This window comes from Acartia tonsa, chromosome 9 (assembly GCF_053477335.1).
Source record: "Acartia tonsa isolate MP-2025a chromosome 9, ASM5347733v1, whole genome shotgun sequence".
Lineage (NCBI taxonomy): Eukaryota > Metazoa > Arthropoda > Copepoda > Calanoida > Acartiidae > Acartia > Acartia tonsa.
The window spans coordinates 16,929,740-16,947,570 of record NC_137268.1 but is presented as its reverse complement, the minus strand read 5'-3'; the positions used below and the strand labels follow the sequence as shown (position 1 = coordinate 16,947,570).

The following is a 17,831-nucleotide window of genomic DNA, read 5'->3' as shown; positions in this document are numbered from 1 at the left end:
TATCTACCAATCTATCAATTTAATAGCTACTATATTGCATTTAACTCGAGTAATATATCTTAAAATCACCAAGTCTATAAATTTACAGCGAGGGCCGGAGGGAACATTAGACTTCTAATAACACTAGTCCCCAAAGTTTTAAAATAACATTTTTTATTTGTTGTCTTAACAAATTTGGGGACTTTGAAATTTGATTTGTTGATATATTTAATTGTGTGTCCAAACGTTTCAACCACTACAGACCCCTGCTAAATTTTCCACTTATTGTTGATAAATTGGTAGATAAATAAATGAATACATACAGATATATATATTTATATAGAATGACAATTTTATTGAAATAGATGGACCATAAGGAATATAAGGAACTTATAAAGCTTCCTTGAAAAGTCCACCGTATTAGGATCTGAAATTTCCAAGATTTTTGCTTGAGGCAAAAAAACCTCACAAAAATAAAATCATCAAAATCATATTAAATTATCTAATTCATATTTAAAATACATATAATTTATATTATTAATTATAGAGTTGCTACATCACTAATTGTACCGAACTGTTACAGGAAAAATGTTTAAAGTCCTAAATGGACCTAAGTTTAGAAAAGCTTCGATCTTAAAAAAGTAACCGTTGTAGGTTACGTCCCTAGAGGCCTCTAGTGGCACTTTCAATGTTTTTTTTTGTTCAAGTCTCCACGATACCCCTTTATGTTGCGTCCAAGTCTCTCAAATAGTTAGATGTTTTTCGATTTTTTTGTGATTTCTCTTGGGAGGGTGGTGATACCCTCCCCCAAAATAGTTATAAACCTTCCCGAGACCTATGAGAAGCTACCCTGTTAATGAAAACCCTTTCGGTTCAGCGATTAGCGAGATCCTTCGGTACAGACAGACACACAGACAAACACAAATCTTGTTACTTTATTATAAGGATTGATTCTTCGAATTGCAATATTTAGTAGGTCAATAATTCAATATTGGATGTTTCAAAGGCTAATTAATCTAGTACCCAATTTCCCGAGGATATAGAATTAGATAGCCACGACAGATAGAAAGATAGTCAGGATAGATAGAAAGATATTTAGATGGATATCAATTAATTTAGAGGGCAATTTCCCGTTCTGCTTAAAAATGTTCCTTCAGTATTACCAATATAAAAATATTAGAATAGTAAAGCCAAAGTTTACAATACAGAATAAAGGCAGTGAACAAAATATATTATTATTCTTCATATCTTGCTGTAATTTTAAAGTTAGAACTTTTTCTCATCCAAAGAAGACAATCATGAAAAACATTGTACTACAGAAATTTTCCAGAAATTAATACCAGTTTTGTAACCCTGTCCTTCGGCCCCTAGGAGCTATCAAAACTCGTTTTAATTTTAAGATTTGATAAATAATTATTGATGTCTCTTAAAATACAAGCACATACGCATTAGAAATGTTGCTTTTATATGTTTGAAAAACTGATTAAACCTATAAAATACACTTGCAGCAGATATACTGTATATGTTATAGCATTATTTGTTTAAAAGCTTTATTTGCTATATTTTTTATAAATATTTTATAGCTTTAATCATTAAACACTTTTCCTGGGTTCTTATTTTTCAATTTGAATTTAATTAAGCATCAATGAAATCATTTATTGGGTTCAATAGGCTAGCTTCTGTGCATTTTAGGGTAAAGATTAATGGTTTTATATTAAACAAGAATTTTTAAAGGCTAAAAAGATATGTTTTTTTTCCAAGCAAGTATTTGAACTGTTTAATATAGAATGGTGTAATTTTTACTTATTGATTTAATTTTTGAGATTAATTAAAAAGATGGGATAATTATTTTATGTTAGTTTTTTACCCTAGGTTACGTTAGGTTGTGTTTTTTAGTCCCGCAGGGTTAGGGCTCCCTGCAGTAGTTAGGTATAAACAAAAAATAAGGATTGGGGCTTGCAGCAAAAGGGTGCCTTCCCCTTTTTTCAACCCTTAATGGATTCACACCAAAACTGATGAATTGCTGTGCATATCACTGAATGGATTTTTAGGTGCTCGTTAGGCATATTTTTCCATAAATTCTGTCTGACAAGCAACAAAGCAATCTGTGCCTGTGTGAATTCATGGAAAGGCCCTTTTTAGGTTTTAGGTTGTTTTCGAAACTTTAATTATTACTATTTTCTTTATACAGAATGTTCTAATGTTTCCTAACAAATCAGTCCTCGCTAAAATAGCGACCAATTAAAAAATATCAGAGAACATCTTTGGCTGCTATAAGCACCTAGCGGTTTCCTCAGTTGGTAAATATCACATTATAACAAAATACTTATAGTCAATGCTGGCCAGTTATCATAGTGTGATTTTACTGCCTTAGATTTACTTTGAAACTCTACAAATAAAATTGTATTTGAATTTATGTTTCTTCAAACTGTCCATAAAATATTTCTTGTTTATTGATAGATTTAAAATCAAGACTAAAAGGACTTGTTAATTTGCCTCTAGTCTCTAGGGAAGGTAAGGAAAATAGCCTAAAACAATCCTAAGTCATTATTTGTACGCGTTTGTATAAGAGGATAAACAACAAAAGTTCTCTTTAATATCATATTTTATAATAAAACTGAAGTCTGCTTGTAATTGCTGCGCTACATATGGGGATAATTATCCTCCTTCCATTTCAAATGATTCTTTTATAGTCCACATCTTACTTTTACAAAATTCTTTGTCTTCTTTAAATAGCATAAAACATGCTAAATAGAAATTTTCTTCGATGTTATTGAAACGCCAATGTTTAAATTTAAAAGTTACCACCCAATACGCGATGCCTAAAGACATAACTTTACGTATGTATAACATTACAGTTACAATCTTCCAAAGGCTTAAATTTTATTGTTATTCTCTGGTATTCCAAAACTATAGGATCCATCGCATATGAGAAGAATTATATGATATGAACTTAACTGGTATATGAGGCAAGTGTGATTTTTGATACATTTTCTGTGTATAATAAATATAGATTTTATAATCATGGAATTGGCAGGGATCTAAAGGGATAAGACAATTGACGATTAATTTATAAATATCCCCAATGAGGATAAACAAAATTACTCTGATTTGCTTAACACTATTAAGTGATATGTTTGGACATTTAACTTAATGAACCTACCAATCTAAATATTAGAAAAGAGGCCACAAGTTTTTATGCAAATTATTCGTGGAAAATTTACTGTAACGCTGCTAAACATGATTTTTCATTAAGGCTGAGAACCGGTTCTAATCCAGCGGATATCAATCAGTATCGAAGCTACAACGTAATAATAATTCTAAAGTTTATAAAAATGTACCAAAAATTGTTTTTGCAATCATGAAGTCTATCCTAAGTAATACTTGATTCATTTGAGAAGTTTAAAGCCGCGCGGCCCAATAAGTTATTTAATTTTTTATCTAGTTGCAATCAAATTAGCTAGTTTTTAGCAGGGATACAATTATAAGAAGTAGCGTAGCCAATAAATATATAAGTATAGATGTATAATCCAGACAACTATTTGGCCCAAGTGGCAGAGACCCTTTTGGTCTGCTAGCAAATTGCTTTTTGTTCCCTTGTAGGGAATGGGCTGTGTTTGTATTTACAACGCTTTTAGCTGATTTAACCCTTTTGTAGAATAATATTATTAGGTGAAACGTTTGGATACTAATAGATTAGATTTAACCAATCAAAATTAAGTAGAAGGACCCAAAGGTTTTAAGTCAACGAATAGGATAACGTGGATATAAAACTTTGGGTACCAGTGTCCATCCCTACCATTGGTTTTAATAGGGATAAGTAGGTGTAGGGGAGGGAGCTTGGGATTTTTATATATTAAAATGATGAACGTACAGACATAGATCATTTTAAAGTAGGTACGCTACTTGATATATGTAAAGGTTACTCCCTAAGCTACCGGATTTTAAATTATTAATGAAAATGCAATTAATATTTTTAAATAGCGCAGCAACTTTTTTACTTACTTTTTCTGTATTTGAATCCTATATACAGGATATATGTATGTCCACTATGATCTTGTAAACAGCTGGACTGGTCGTTACATAATTTTTAGAAAAGTTTCATATTGGTTAATTCTATATTGCTTACAAAAAGAAAATATTAAACCAAGATAAATACATCCTTAAAGCGAAGCTCTGAAATCAAACGTCAGAACAAACGAACAATAACTATTGTAGAGTGTGAGAACTTGTCAGAAAAAGCAGAAAATAAATTTGTGTGTCTAAGCAAAATTGAACACAAATTTGTTGCAAAATTGCGTTAATACTGAATACTGATTGAGGTCATACTTACATTTCAATGTTCCAAATATCATAATAATATGATGATTTATCATACAAAAAATAGGAGAAAGTCAAATCCACTAGTAAAAATAAATACATCATTTAAAAGATTTTTTTTGAATTTTCAATGGCCAATGCCATAGGTTTTACTTTAATTCAAAATCTACCTTGTGAAGCGACTGAACAAACCTAAAATGTTTCATTAACTTCAGATAATGCCATCCTTGTTATCTTGTTATGAGCTTAGGTTAATGCATAGTTAGATAAGTATTTTGACTACATTTAATTACAATATAATTTTTATACTTTTTATGTTAAAAATCTTAAAGTTGATGTGAATTAAAGATTCTTGAGGAGATAAGGATGGATAGATAGATAAAATAGATGGTATTCTGTAAATCAATTTAAAGGTAGAATGAGAAATAGATATATTGACATACAGGTATATAACTAGACAAAAAAGACAAATAGAACTAAGATATAAAATATGTAGATAGATAAATAAAGTTTTCGAGTATTCAGAAATGAATATAAAGATAGAGACAGATATTTTAATTGGTATTTGAAAAACTGTCTAGGTATTTTGAATTTAAATTCAAATTGAAAATATAGAATGATTTATAACAAACAGATAAATAAACATCTAAATTGTTATTCTGTTGAGCTGGAACGAAATAAAGATTAAAAGATTTGTAATAGGTAGATAAATAGTTGATATATAGTAAGTAGTGATAAATAGTAGATAAATAAGTGGATAGATAAAAACGATATGAATCATACAGATATTCTTAATTGTAATTCTGTTAATGGTATATGAGGTATATAATACCTAGATAGATTGAATAGAAATATAGATAAGTGACAGTAGAAAAGATAACTCTTTTTAATTGGTGTCTGAATTGCTATTCTGTTAAGCTAGAAAGATAGATAGATTAAAAGGTATGAAATATATAGATAGATAGAAAGAGAGCTATTTTTAATTGGTATTTAAAGTGTTTAGGTATTCTGCATATGAATTCAAAAGATGATATATATTTTAGCATTCTTACAATCTTACCAATGTTTAAATTTTATGTATTATTATTTTACATCAAAGAAAAAGTTTTGCTAGCCCCGAACAATCAAAAGAACAATAAACTGGAAAACAATAAGAAAACAATATTACAATTCATTTTCGCCTTTTCATACGTCCCGAAATAGATTAAGACTATTTTATTTGTAAATTTATGGCTTTGGGTAATGTTAGTCTTTTTAGTTTCCTTCTCTAGGGGCCTAGATGCTTTGGGCACAGCAACTTGTTTACCATAAAAGAAGCTATATTTAGACGGTTTTTAAGTATCAGTCAGTTAGTCGGACAAACATACTAAGACAAACTAATTACAGAATAGCTGCGATACTAAAAAGATTATCAATATTGTTTGAACACTAAACAGAATAAATTTGCAAAATAGGAATGACAAACATTTTTCATTGTCAGGGATCTTAAGGGAATAAGACAATGGCCGATAAATTCCTGTAACTTATTAACAAAATTACGTCTTCTGTAGATTATAATTATTGGTTGGAACGTTTGAATACTCAGCTTAATGAAATAAACGATAAAAGTTCACTAAAGTCCTCAAAGTTGTTAAGCTAACGAATAAGAATTAGAAAACTTTGGGGACTAGTGTAATAAATGTCAATCTACCTGGGTTTTGTTACAGTTTGTATAACAGCAAAGAATCAGCTTATAGTAGATAGTTATTATAGTGTGATATTTTTATATTAATGACTTCAGGAATAGTAACTGGCGTGGTCAGATATTTCCACCATGTTAACTAGTTAAATACATTGTAGCCTTTATTCCTTTTTCGGTTTGTTGGAAGATAAATTTATCCGCTGTTGGCCTATCCCTGTAAAAACAATAATGAAAAATCCAAAAGTGAATCTTCCAAATCAGACTGTAGGACAAACCAACCACTTGCAGAGTGTTAGGACTTCAGCAGAATTTTAATTATAAGTCCAAATTGTATATAAAATTTGTTGCAAAATTGGATAAAGACAGAATACGTTTTAAGGACATACATTTTAGGACTTGATTATAGAGATGCTTAAAAAGTTGAAAAATCAGCATGTTTGAAATGGACTTATTGTTTTTGGTAACAATCATAGAGATGCTACGTTTTCGAAATAGTACCTAATAGTTACAGGTATCATTTGGCGAAGTTTGAAATCTTTATAGAAGTTCTAACACGCCAAAATTAACGATAAAAACTATCCGTTACAGACGTATAGACGGATAGACCATAATTAGATAAACGCTTCGCTTAATAAAATATATTCTTGGTGTACTGTGTTAGGAGAAATTAGACGCCAAAGCTAATTGGCATTATCACTCCTAAATTCTGGTTCTGAAACAGAAATTTATACTTTAGTTACATTACAAATTTTTTTTGGTAGCAAATCTACACCATAATTAGAATATTTCAACGTCTGAATGATGTACACTTGACTAAATCTTTTAAATTCAATTTTTACCCAACCAGAATTTCAAAATGTAAGTATTAAGCATTTTTGCTTACCAATTGTTTGACACAGCTGTTCTTTTCAGTAAAGCTTTTCATATGTTTTTACCTAATCTAGGGGAGGATACCCCACCATTCAAAAAGAAAGCATACAAATAAAAAAAATTTCCATCTACTCCTATTATATAAAATTATACGATTTTTTTTGTCTCCTGAACTGATTGGGTTTTCAGACAGGTCTTTTGATTGTTTTTAGGGTATTCTTTTTCAATTTTAAGTTTAGGGATTGTTTTGAGCTATTTTTTAGCCCTTCTCTGTCCCTTTGAATACAGTAACATTCACGTTTAATAAGTGCCACTAAAGGCCTCAAAGCTCCTAGCTCCTATTTTTGAATAAATTGTTGTTGTTAGAACCCGGCATTAATTGACACTATCACTCCCACAATATAAAAAATATATGAGCGCACAAATAATTGAAAATTAGAATAATTTTTCTTTGGGGGTGCAGCTACTCTTAGACATACTTAAAAATCATGTATCCTACTGTAGACTACTTCAATCCTTACAGGTCTAACTAAACTGGACGTTTAATTAATCATTTAACGATCTGCAGATACTATAATACGTTGCGATAAATAACTATATCTTTATTTTAAAATAAATATTTTTAAATCAAGTTCATATAGTCATCTATAAAATTGAATGTTAAGAACTTGTTATTGCTGCGCTACTTATAGATGTAATCGTACTTGTATCCAATTAAGATTTGAAAAAAAATGCATTTATTCATGTGTGCTACTTACGAATACAATTGATCTTGTTTTTAACCTAATTGTTATTCCAATGATTTCGTCCAGTCATCCATTTATACAAATATCTGCGGATATGCTTTTACAATATAGTGTGGATTTTTTATAATTAAGTTAGGTCCATCTGTCCGTCCGTTATGGATGTCCTATCGATTTAAAACTTTGTATAGTTACTATTTAATCGTTACCGGAAAGTCCTACATCCATTGAAACATTTGAAACTGATTTTTAATTATTTTGACGACATCTTTTTGTATGATACAATTATCCTATTCATTTAACTTTTGGAATAATGATTACTAGGAAAACACGTTAATCTATGCAATTTTACAAAAAAATGTTGTACAATTTCGTTTAGACTTACAAATTAATGTTCTGCTCACAAAGTTCTGACACTCTACAAGCTGCTTATAAAATTCTGACACTCTACAAGCTACTTATTAAGTCCTGACAATCTACAAGATTGACAAAATAAGTAAAATTATGGGGAAATGCAACGGCCTGAAAAGGAAGCAGACCGCTGTTTTGCATTTTTGAATAAATACTTTTTTCATTCTGTGTGCTCAAATTATTTTCTCGATTCATCTAGGCGGCGAGACTTGCAAATTTTTTAAAGGTGTGCTATAAAATCCGTACATAAGTTTCATAAATAAATAATATTTTTAAAAATCGGTTAATAAATATGGAGAAGGAAACTGTAATTTGAGCTATAAAAATAGACTGATTCCTTTGACAAAATTAATTAAGACGCTTAATTTTTCTAAACTTAATAAAATATTTCTTTTCAATCAATTTTTTGCTTATTATGAGCATAAATGTTTAATAAAATAGAAAATCAGAATATGATACCTAGTAAAGTAACCAAATGAGTTCATCTTACTATTCTAATACTTATTACTTATTCTTACTTTTTCACACACACAAATATGAATTATCTATTTGTATACATAGATAATATGATTATATCCTCCATTCTCCTACACCTCTATCCCTGAGTTAGTCGTGATCTAAAGAGAGCCACTTGTGAATATTATATAATATCTCATTTTCCCTTTAGTTTTATACTTTGACTTTTTATAATCCCGTTTTTAACATATACCCCGTTCGCAGCAGCATATCAAAGACGTTAAAAATGTCCTAAAAATAGTTTCACTCAAAATTATTTTTTTTTTGCTTTTTAAAGTAATGGTTGGAACACAGTAATAGTGTCTGACTGATTATGACGTAACAAAAAAAAATTAGCCAATGAGAGGCTGTTATTGACCAATGGTAAAATTTATAGTGGCCTCTCATTGGCTAATTTTTTTTTGTTGCGTCATAATCAGTCAGACACTATTACTGTGTTCAATGGTTGGACAAAAAAAACTAATCTTCAACCCATGTATTTTGTCTGTATCTAACAGAGAGATGGGGAGTACCGGGTAACCCCCATCTTTTTTTTTTTTTTTTTTGGGGGGGGGGGGGGGGGGTTAAGGGTCATATCTCCCTCTACCCCTTTTATATAGTCTTTAATCTGCGCTGGACTAATAGAAAACTTTATTTTAAATTAGCAAGTTATATCTATACATACAATAAATTTTCATGTTCTCTAGTAAAGTGAAAATCACAGCAGGCTAAAATAACGAAACCCCCCATCCACCCCCTTTATCTTCTCCCCTCCCCTCCAATTGGATAAACGAAGTGACCAATAAATGAGTTCCATGTCAGCAACCTAAAACTACTATTTTTTCCCTGTCATAATATCCACGCATATTAAAAAAATCCATTGTTGTAGTAAGGTATAACTAAACAGTTTGGAGGGTAAAAATGATAGAAAAGGAAATTGTTTGTTTTTGAATGATAAACAATAAGAATTCTTAACTCATTGTTTTTACACTTTTATAATTCTGGTAGCTAAATAGATACTACAGTGTGATAGATAGAAAGATAGCTTGATAGATAGAAAGATAGCTTGATAGATATATACATAGATAGATACTATAGTGACAGATAGATAGATAGATACTATAGTGACAGATAGTAAGATAGCTTGACAGATAGAAAGATAGATTGACAGATAGAAAGATAGATAATACAGTGATAGATGCTATAGTGATAGATAGAGAGATAGCTTTATTGATAGATAGATACTATAGTGACAGATAGCTTGAGAGATAGACAGATACTATAGTGTTAGATAGAAAGATAGCTTGATAGATAGATACTATAGTGGTAGATGGAAAAATAGCTTGATAGATATGTAGGTGGATAGATGTATAGTTAGATAGACAGATAGATGAATAGATGGATAGATGACACATAAATAGACAGATAGATACATAAAGAGAAATTCAAATATTTATAGATTAATAACTAGATTTTTCTATCTATCTTTCTATCCACTATTTACCTATCTATTTATTTATCTACTATCTATCTGTCCACCATTTATCTATCTATCTATCTATGTATAGTAGTATACTTTATTTTTATCATTACAGAGTTGGTATAAATTGATAAGTTGGATTAAATGTGAAAATAAAACTTCTTATTTGTCTCCTACTTTTAATGGATTTTAGGGTGGATAAAAACAATTTTTGTCAATAAATCCCGTAATATGATAGTTCTTTTCTCTGACATGGATGTACATTGTACAGACTAACGTTAGCTATGGAATAAAAAAGTTAACAGGATGAGGACAATGAAAGTTAGATAAACCTTCTAAAATTCCAAACTCATTTTCTAACTTGTAAAATCTAAGTTCTGGAAAAATATTCAACAATTCTTAGAATTTGACTAAAACGTTTTCATTATAAAGCTAGATATAAAAGTATTGTTAGTTTTTGGCAGAAAAAGTATTATTCTTAGAAAGAAAGACAATCAATTATTTGATTGCACAACTTTTGTCTTGAAGTTCTCATTCTGCAAATTAAAAAGGACTCACTTTGTACGTTGAGCTTCTGACATATCAGCAGTTGGTACAATTTAGACTAAAAATCGAATTTTAAAACTGGCGGCTTTTTATATATTTTTGTTAATGAAAAAACATAAATACTTTATAAAAATTAGGTTTAATTGTACCTTAGGACTTCCTTTCATAGGAAAATTTTCCAACAATTTTAAATAATTTCCACTTCAAATTCAAATACAGAGTCTCTAAATATTAGAGCGCAGCCACTAATCCTTAAAGTAAAATGACGTCTCTCTGTCTATCTGAATGTGTGTTTGTCTGTTGTAAATGATCGCGCAAATGGCTGAACTGATATGGTTCTTCTTGACAGTGAAGCTTTAAATAAGTCCAGAGAAGGTTTATGACATTTTTAGATGAAGACACCTCCACCTACCAAAAATCTATTATTTTTTTTGAAAACTAAAATTTAAAGTTGACTTCCCTTACACTAAGTGTCTCTAGAGGCATCTGGTGGCGTAGCTTCTAATATTCTTTTGCAATGATAAATCTTTCTATAATTATCTCTGTTCGTCTGTCTATCATTGCTGTACAAAAACAGCACTGAGAGATAAAAGTGTATATATCAATAAAAGATATCCATACAAAACTAAGAAAAAATTTATTAGCAAAAAAACTGATTTATTTTAATTATGTATTATGTGTGTGAAATTAGAACTGTTTTAATATTATAATCCTAATTGAATATAAACATAAGAATATCTTCATGTCATGTCGATATTATCAGCCATAAAGCTCTTTATATTGCCTATAAAAAATGATCTAAAATTACCAATGGCAGGCCAGTATACATTTTAACTCGCCAATGGTAGGCCAAAATGACGTCAATTTTTTAGGTTGTATAAAAAGCCTCTTGTATTTGGGCATTAGTATGTCGATAATATGCCAACCATCTAGTTTTACCAGGAAGAGGGGAGAGTCCCTAGAGGCTAGCTCTAGATTATATTCGCTATTCCAAAAAATCTACTAATTTTGATGAAAACTCAAGCACAATAAAATTGTGACCAATAAAAGATAAAATTATCTTTGAACCCTCTACAAGCAATATTGACTTGCTAGATTTATAACAGACCTTAAGGAATAAGTCAATGGATGATAAATTGATATACATCCCCAATGGTGATAATCAAGATTAACCTCTATAGAAATAAATTTTTTAGAACTAATTAATAAGATATCAAGAAAAGTACTCAAGGTTCTTGAGTAACGAATAAGCTAACGTGGTTATAAAACTTTGGGTATGCGTTTAATTTACAGCCCAATGTCCCCTCCCTCTCTGTGTGTATATTTACTGATAATGCCCTGTAAACCTAAAGTGCTGTTATTATATCAACATAAGAATACTGTCAAAATATCATTATTAGAATACATTAAGAATGGATATATTAAATATGATAAAGGGAAACACGCATCGGGCCAAAAAAAATGATTCTCTCCTCCACCGCCTTTACCCCATCCCCTCCCCTCCTACAGGATGAACGAACTGAATTATAAACTATTTCATGTTAGCAACCTAAATTTGACGGCAATGTTCCCTTGTCATAATATCCACGTATATTCTACATACATTTCATTAGGAGATTTAGTAAAGAAACCTGTAATATAATGTGTCGTTATATTTTCAATATAAATATGAATTGTAATTAGATTATAGATATATAGTGTCAGCCAATACTTCTTTTTGTTAAAGCCCTGGATAAAAATAACAATATAAATAATCGTAGCAATAAAAAAAAATAAAAACTTAAAGAAAGAATCATATCCTTATACTATACATTTTGTTATAAAAATATATGTATATAAATGTGATAAAAGAATATATACATTTGAACTTTAAAGCGAAATATTTTTTTTAAAATCTTCTAAAACTAAGGCATCTAATTTTCTTACATTTATATCTTATGTTATATTCAAGGTATATCACAGCAAAAAAAGTCTTTTTGGAATAAGATTCCTGTATAAATTTGGCATATATTTTAGGGAGGGATGGGACATTGCACTGTACAAGTTTTATGATTTTGTTATCTTATTCGATGACTTTCAAACTTTGGTACGTTTATTAACTTGTGATTGGTCGGTTGTAAAATAGTTCTGTCCAAACTTTTCGACAAATAATTGTAATCTACAGAAGGCCTAATTTTGATTTTTATTCATTGGGATGTACATCAATTTATCGAACCTAAATACTATCTGTTTGTTACTTAACATTACAGTTTTAAAGAATTTAATGTGGAGCGTAATTTTTTTCCAACAACAAATCATATTGCTAAGATAACCCCACAAAGATATAGAAATTATGTTGTCTCCTATTTTGGTATAACACTCTACAAGTGTGCATTGAATTCCACATATTATTTCAGTGTTTTAGAATTGGAAAAGGTCAAAGTGAGAGATTTTTTTATAATGTGAATAAAGCAAAGTAAAGGGGTAGTTTGTGCTGTTAAATAATATGTCTTTCATGGATCTTAGGAGATAAGATTATGAACGATAAATTGATGAACTGAACACTACCAATTATAATACATTTACACCCCTTACTTGAATTTAAATTATTAGTTGAAAAGTGTTTACAATGCTAGTTTATACAACCCAACTAATTTCCAAAACTTCGTCACTCGTACTAAGTGATTGAATCAGGCGTGACTAAATATAAACAAAAATATTCTTTGCTAGAAATTTACGCTCAATTTGAACAGTTTATTGTGTCTGATTAATCATCTAGGGTAATACATCTATTGACTCATTTTAACACTTTCTTGGTTGTTTCTATAGAAAATTAGTTATGGTATAATGAGAGTATATTTAGTGTCTATTCTAGGCTTTGAATTTACTATTATTCTGTTATATTATGCAACCATAGAACTGAATTTAGATAAAGATATGATATATTTTTAATCCTTCAGCACGCAAATATTAAAAATACAATGTATTTATTATTACTTGGATCTTACACCATATTTTCATGTAATCCAATAAAGTGAAACTTGTATTTAGCTAAAATAACGACCCCCCTCCTTCCTTTACCCCATCTCCCTCCTCCTACTGGATGAACCAACTGACAAAGAAACAAGTTCCATGTTAGTAACCTAAATTGACGACAATTTTTCTATTGTCATAATATCCACGTATATTCTACATCCATTAAAATAGCATTTTCCTAAATTATTCTTATTAAACCCTCTCTATCTATTATAGCAGCTCTTATAGCAAACAACCAGCTCTTTGATTGAACTACCTTTGTCTGTTGAATAATAAAACTAAATAAAACTTTACCTTGGTTCTGTAAGGGATAAGACAATGGACGTTAAATTGATCAGATCTTTCTTGGGGGGGAATAAAATAGGGGACAAACCCCAAACTGTCCAGTCTTGAGCAAGACGATTCCTGTGACGTCATATACGTTTCGGGAAAGAAAAAGGGAAGGGGGGAAGAAAATCTCTTCAAAAGAGATGGGGACACACAGAAAACTGTCCCGAATTTGTATTAATTTTGAGGAACAAGACTCCAGTGACGTCATATTTTTCTTTCCCCCTTCCCTTTTTCGAGAAAGAAAAATATGACGTAACTGGAGTCTTGTTCCTCAAAATTAATACAAATTCGGGACAGTTTTCTGTGTGTCGAGATGGGAGAAAAGGGAAGATATTTTCTTCCCCCTTCCCTTTTTATATGACGTCACAGGAATCGTCTTGCTAAAAACTGGACAGTTTGGGGTTTGTCAAATAGGGAAGACACGCCTTCTAAGGAAGAGTGTTGACACTCCCATCCCGCAATCAAGATTCATTAAAAGTACACAAATTTTAATCCGAATGAGAGAATGTGTTTATAAAGCTTAGGGTACCAGTACAATGTAAAGTCTAATGTCCCCTCCCTCCCTTGTCCCCTCCCTGAATTTTACTATTTACAGGTAAAGGCATAAATCCTTTTCTAAAAACCTGGAAAAAACTTATTTAAGAAATCGCTGTGCATATCTAAATAGAGGTTATTTTTTCCCAGCTAGGATTTTTCTTTCTCTGAATTTGGACAGGCGTAAAAAATATAAATTATCATACTTCTCACCTTTATAAATTAATATAGAAAAATTTATGTAGTTAGATAGATGGATAAAGAGAAAGATAGATAAATAGATAGAAAAAGAAATTCTTTTCCAGTATGGCTTCAAAACCGATTTAAATCCGCTGGATTAGAACCGGTTCTCAGCCATACTTAAAAATCATGTATAGCATTGTATTACAGAAAATGTTCTACAAATATTAAAATAAAAATTATAAGATTAATACCAGTTTTGTTAGCCTTGGACTTCGGCCCCTCGTGACTGCGGAATAGATGAGAGTAGATGCCGAGCCTTGCAAGAAAGTTAAAAAAAATATAAGTAGAGAGATAGAGATAGCTAGGTATATATATATACACATAGAGAGAGAGAGAGAGAGAGAGAGAGAGAGAGAGAGAGAGAGAGAGAGAGAGAGAGAGAGAGAGAGAGAGAGAGAGAGAGTAAAGAATAAAGAAAAAAGTAAAGAATAATAATAATAATTTGATGGATAAAATTAAATTTGACAGTGATATATAAATAGTTGCAGATTGCAAATGCAACTTTTTTCTGCATATTGCGAATTCTTGCATCGTATGAGAATTTTTAGTAGCGCAGTCGCTAGTTAGTTATGAATATGAAATATGTATAAAAGATAGTTAATAGATGAATAGATTATTTATATGATAGATAGACAGCTAATTTCTAGAAAAAAGGAAAGAAAATTTTTTGGATAGATAAAAAAAGGAAATTGGTATTAAGAAATTTAGACGGAAGATAGAACAATATCGGAAAGTGTAGATTGATAGAAAGATATATAAATATATAGATAGGACATCAACAAATATAGATATCATATTAAGTAGATAAATATCATTGTAGAAAGCTAGATATCTTGCATTGTATGAGAAACATTAATAGAAAGATAGATAGCTAGAGCTAGCTATCTTGCACCGTATGAGAAATATTAATAGAAAGATAGATAGCTGGGTAGAAAGCTAGCTATCTTGCACCGTATGAGAAAGATTCATAGATAGATAGATAGTTAGAAAGCTAGATATCTTACACCTTAAAAGAAACATTGATTTTTTGATAACTAGGTAGAAAGCTAGATATATTACACCTTATAAGAAACATTAATAGATAGATAGCTAGGTATCTTGCACCGTATGCGAAACATTAATAGATAGATAACAAGGTAGATAGCTAGGTGGAAAGCAAGATATCTTGCAGTGTATGAGAAACATTAATATATAGATTGCTAGGTAGTAAGCTAGATATCTTGAAGTGTAAGAAAACAAGGATGACAACATCCATAAAAGCGAAGCACTGAAACGGTGGGAAAAACGGACATTAACACTTATATAGTGTCAGAACTGAATAATCAGAATATAAATGTATAAGAATCGGAGAAAGATTTTAAGTAAATTTGTTGAAAAACTGCTTTATACAGGATAATGTTTATGGACATACTTACATTTTTAGGACTTTATTATAGAGTTGCTTTGCTTATAACATTATACTTTGTTGTCCCAGGAATCAACATACTAAAAATCAGATCAATCGGATGAATAAATCACATAAAAATTTGTTGTTAAAAAAGTAAAAAAAATCAACATGTTTAAAATGGACGTACGGAGACTCTTGTTATGATTATAGAGTTGCTACGCTTTCTAAATCGTACCTAACTACTAAAGAAATCACCATGCAAAGTTTGAAATCGATAGGACAATTCTAACATGCCTAAATTAACGAATAAAAGCTATCTATCTCGGACGGACGTACGGACGGACGGACGGACGTACGGACGGACGGACGGACCGACCCTAATTATAGAAAAGCTTCGCTTTTAAAAATTAATAGATAGATATATAGATGGGTAGAAAGCTAGATATCTTGCACCGTATGAGAAACATTAATAGGCAAAGAATTAAAAATAAAGTATCCCCTCAATGTTACAAAATTTTATGTTCTGGTTTTTCTTTACAGTATAGACTCTTCTGGAAGGTTTTTAAATATTTTAAGATAGGGAACCACCACCCTCCTAAAAGGAATTGACCGTAGTAATAATGATCCTCTTCAAAATTTAAAAAAATAACTAAATTTGAAAATGGTACCCCCTTCCCTAAACTAAAGTGCCACTAGAGGCCACTGGAAGCGTAGTAATAAAGTGCTATCTAATGGTTCATTTACATTTTGTAATTGTTGTTAATAAAGAAATAAAGGACAGTATAAAACAACAGAAAGCTGTAACTATATATCTATATTTTAGAGACAATTAAGAAACGCCATTTATAAAATTTTCGGTGCATAAAAAAATCTCCCAAAAAAAATTTCCAGCTACTTTTTTTTTGTTTTTCGTAGATTATATATTCATAAACAACCAAGAAGCAAAGCTACTCTCTAACTTGGATATTTCTGCATAAGCTTCTTTGTTTGTTGATGGATTTTTAACAAGAAACGTTAGTAGATAGCTTGGAAATAATTAAGCAGAAATGTTTTATTGGCTATACCTGCTTTAATTTTAATAGCAACCGTTACATGTTAGAAAATTTAGTTTTTCTTTCTTCCTATACTGTTTTAGTTTGTCATTATGAAGTCAAAAATATAAGTTAAATGAAGTTATGTATTTAATGATATTGGTTGAAAATCTCGAAAATTGTGAAGATTTTCAAAATTTCTTTGTAATGATCATAGCAACAAAAGTAGTCCTAATATAACATGTCAGTCATAACCACTTATATTTATTGCCATTTAAATTGTATGTCGCCAAGATGACGAATATACACTATATCTGTAGAGTAGCTTTGCTACTAAAAATTCATAAATTATCATTGTCAATCTAGAAATGAAATCCATTAACGAATAAAAAAATCCTCCATGATAAGTAAATGCCAGGAACTCTGGGGGGATTGAACAATGGACGCTGATTGTTACATTTGCAAATTCTTATTCGTTAAGTTAGTTGATTCATGTTGGAATAGATTTTGGATTTTTTAAACGTTGCAAAGATGATTCCTGTAACAATAAGGTAAATTTTAGAAGAACAAAACTCTATAAGAATGACGGGAAAACATTATGTCCATTTCTAACAATTTCGCATTTTTTTTACATGATATATGTAGATATTGCCTTGCCTTATTTAACATTATCAATTGTTCCTAAGACAATAAGCACAATAAAATAGGGGGAGAGGGGGTGTTGTAGGAAAACCGCCGTTTAGTTTATCTTGCATTGAACTCTGCA

At 30.3% G+C, this 17,831-nt stretch overlaps 1 protein-coding gene across 1 annotated transcript in view; it reads right to left on the bottom strand.

The window, feature by feature from the left end:
* The window catches only part of LOC145327618 (uncharacterized), a 73,613-nt gene that overhangs the window by 44,531 nt on the left and 11,251 nt on the right, over positions 1–17,831 (bottom strand). The window lies entirely within an intron of this gene.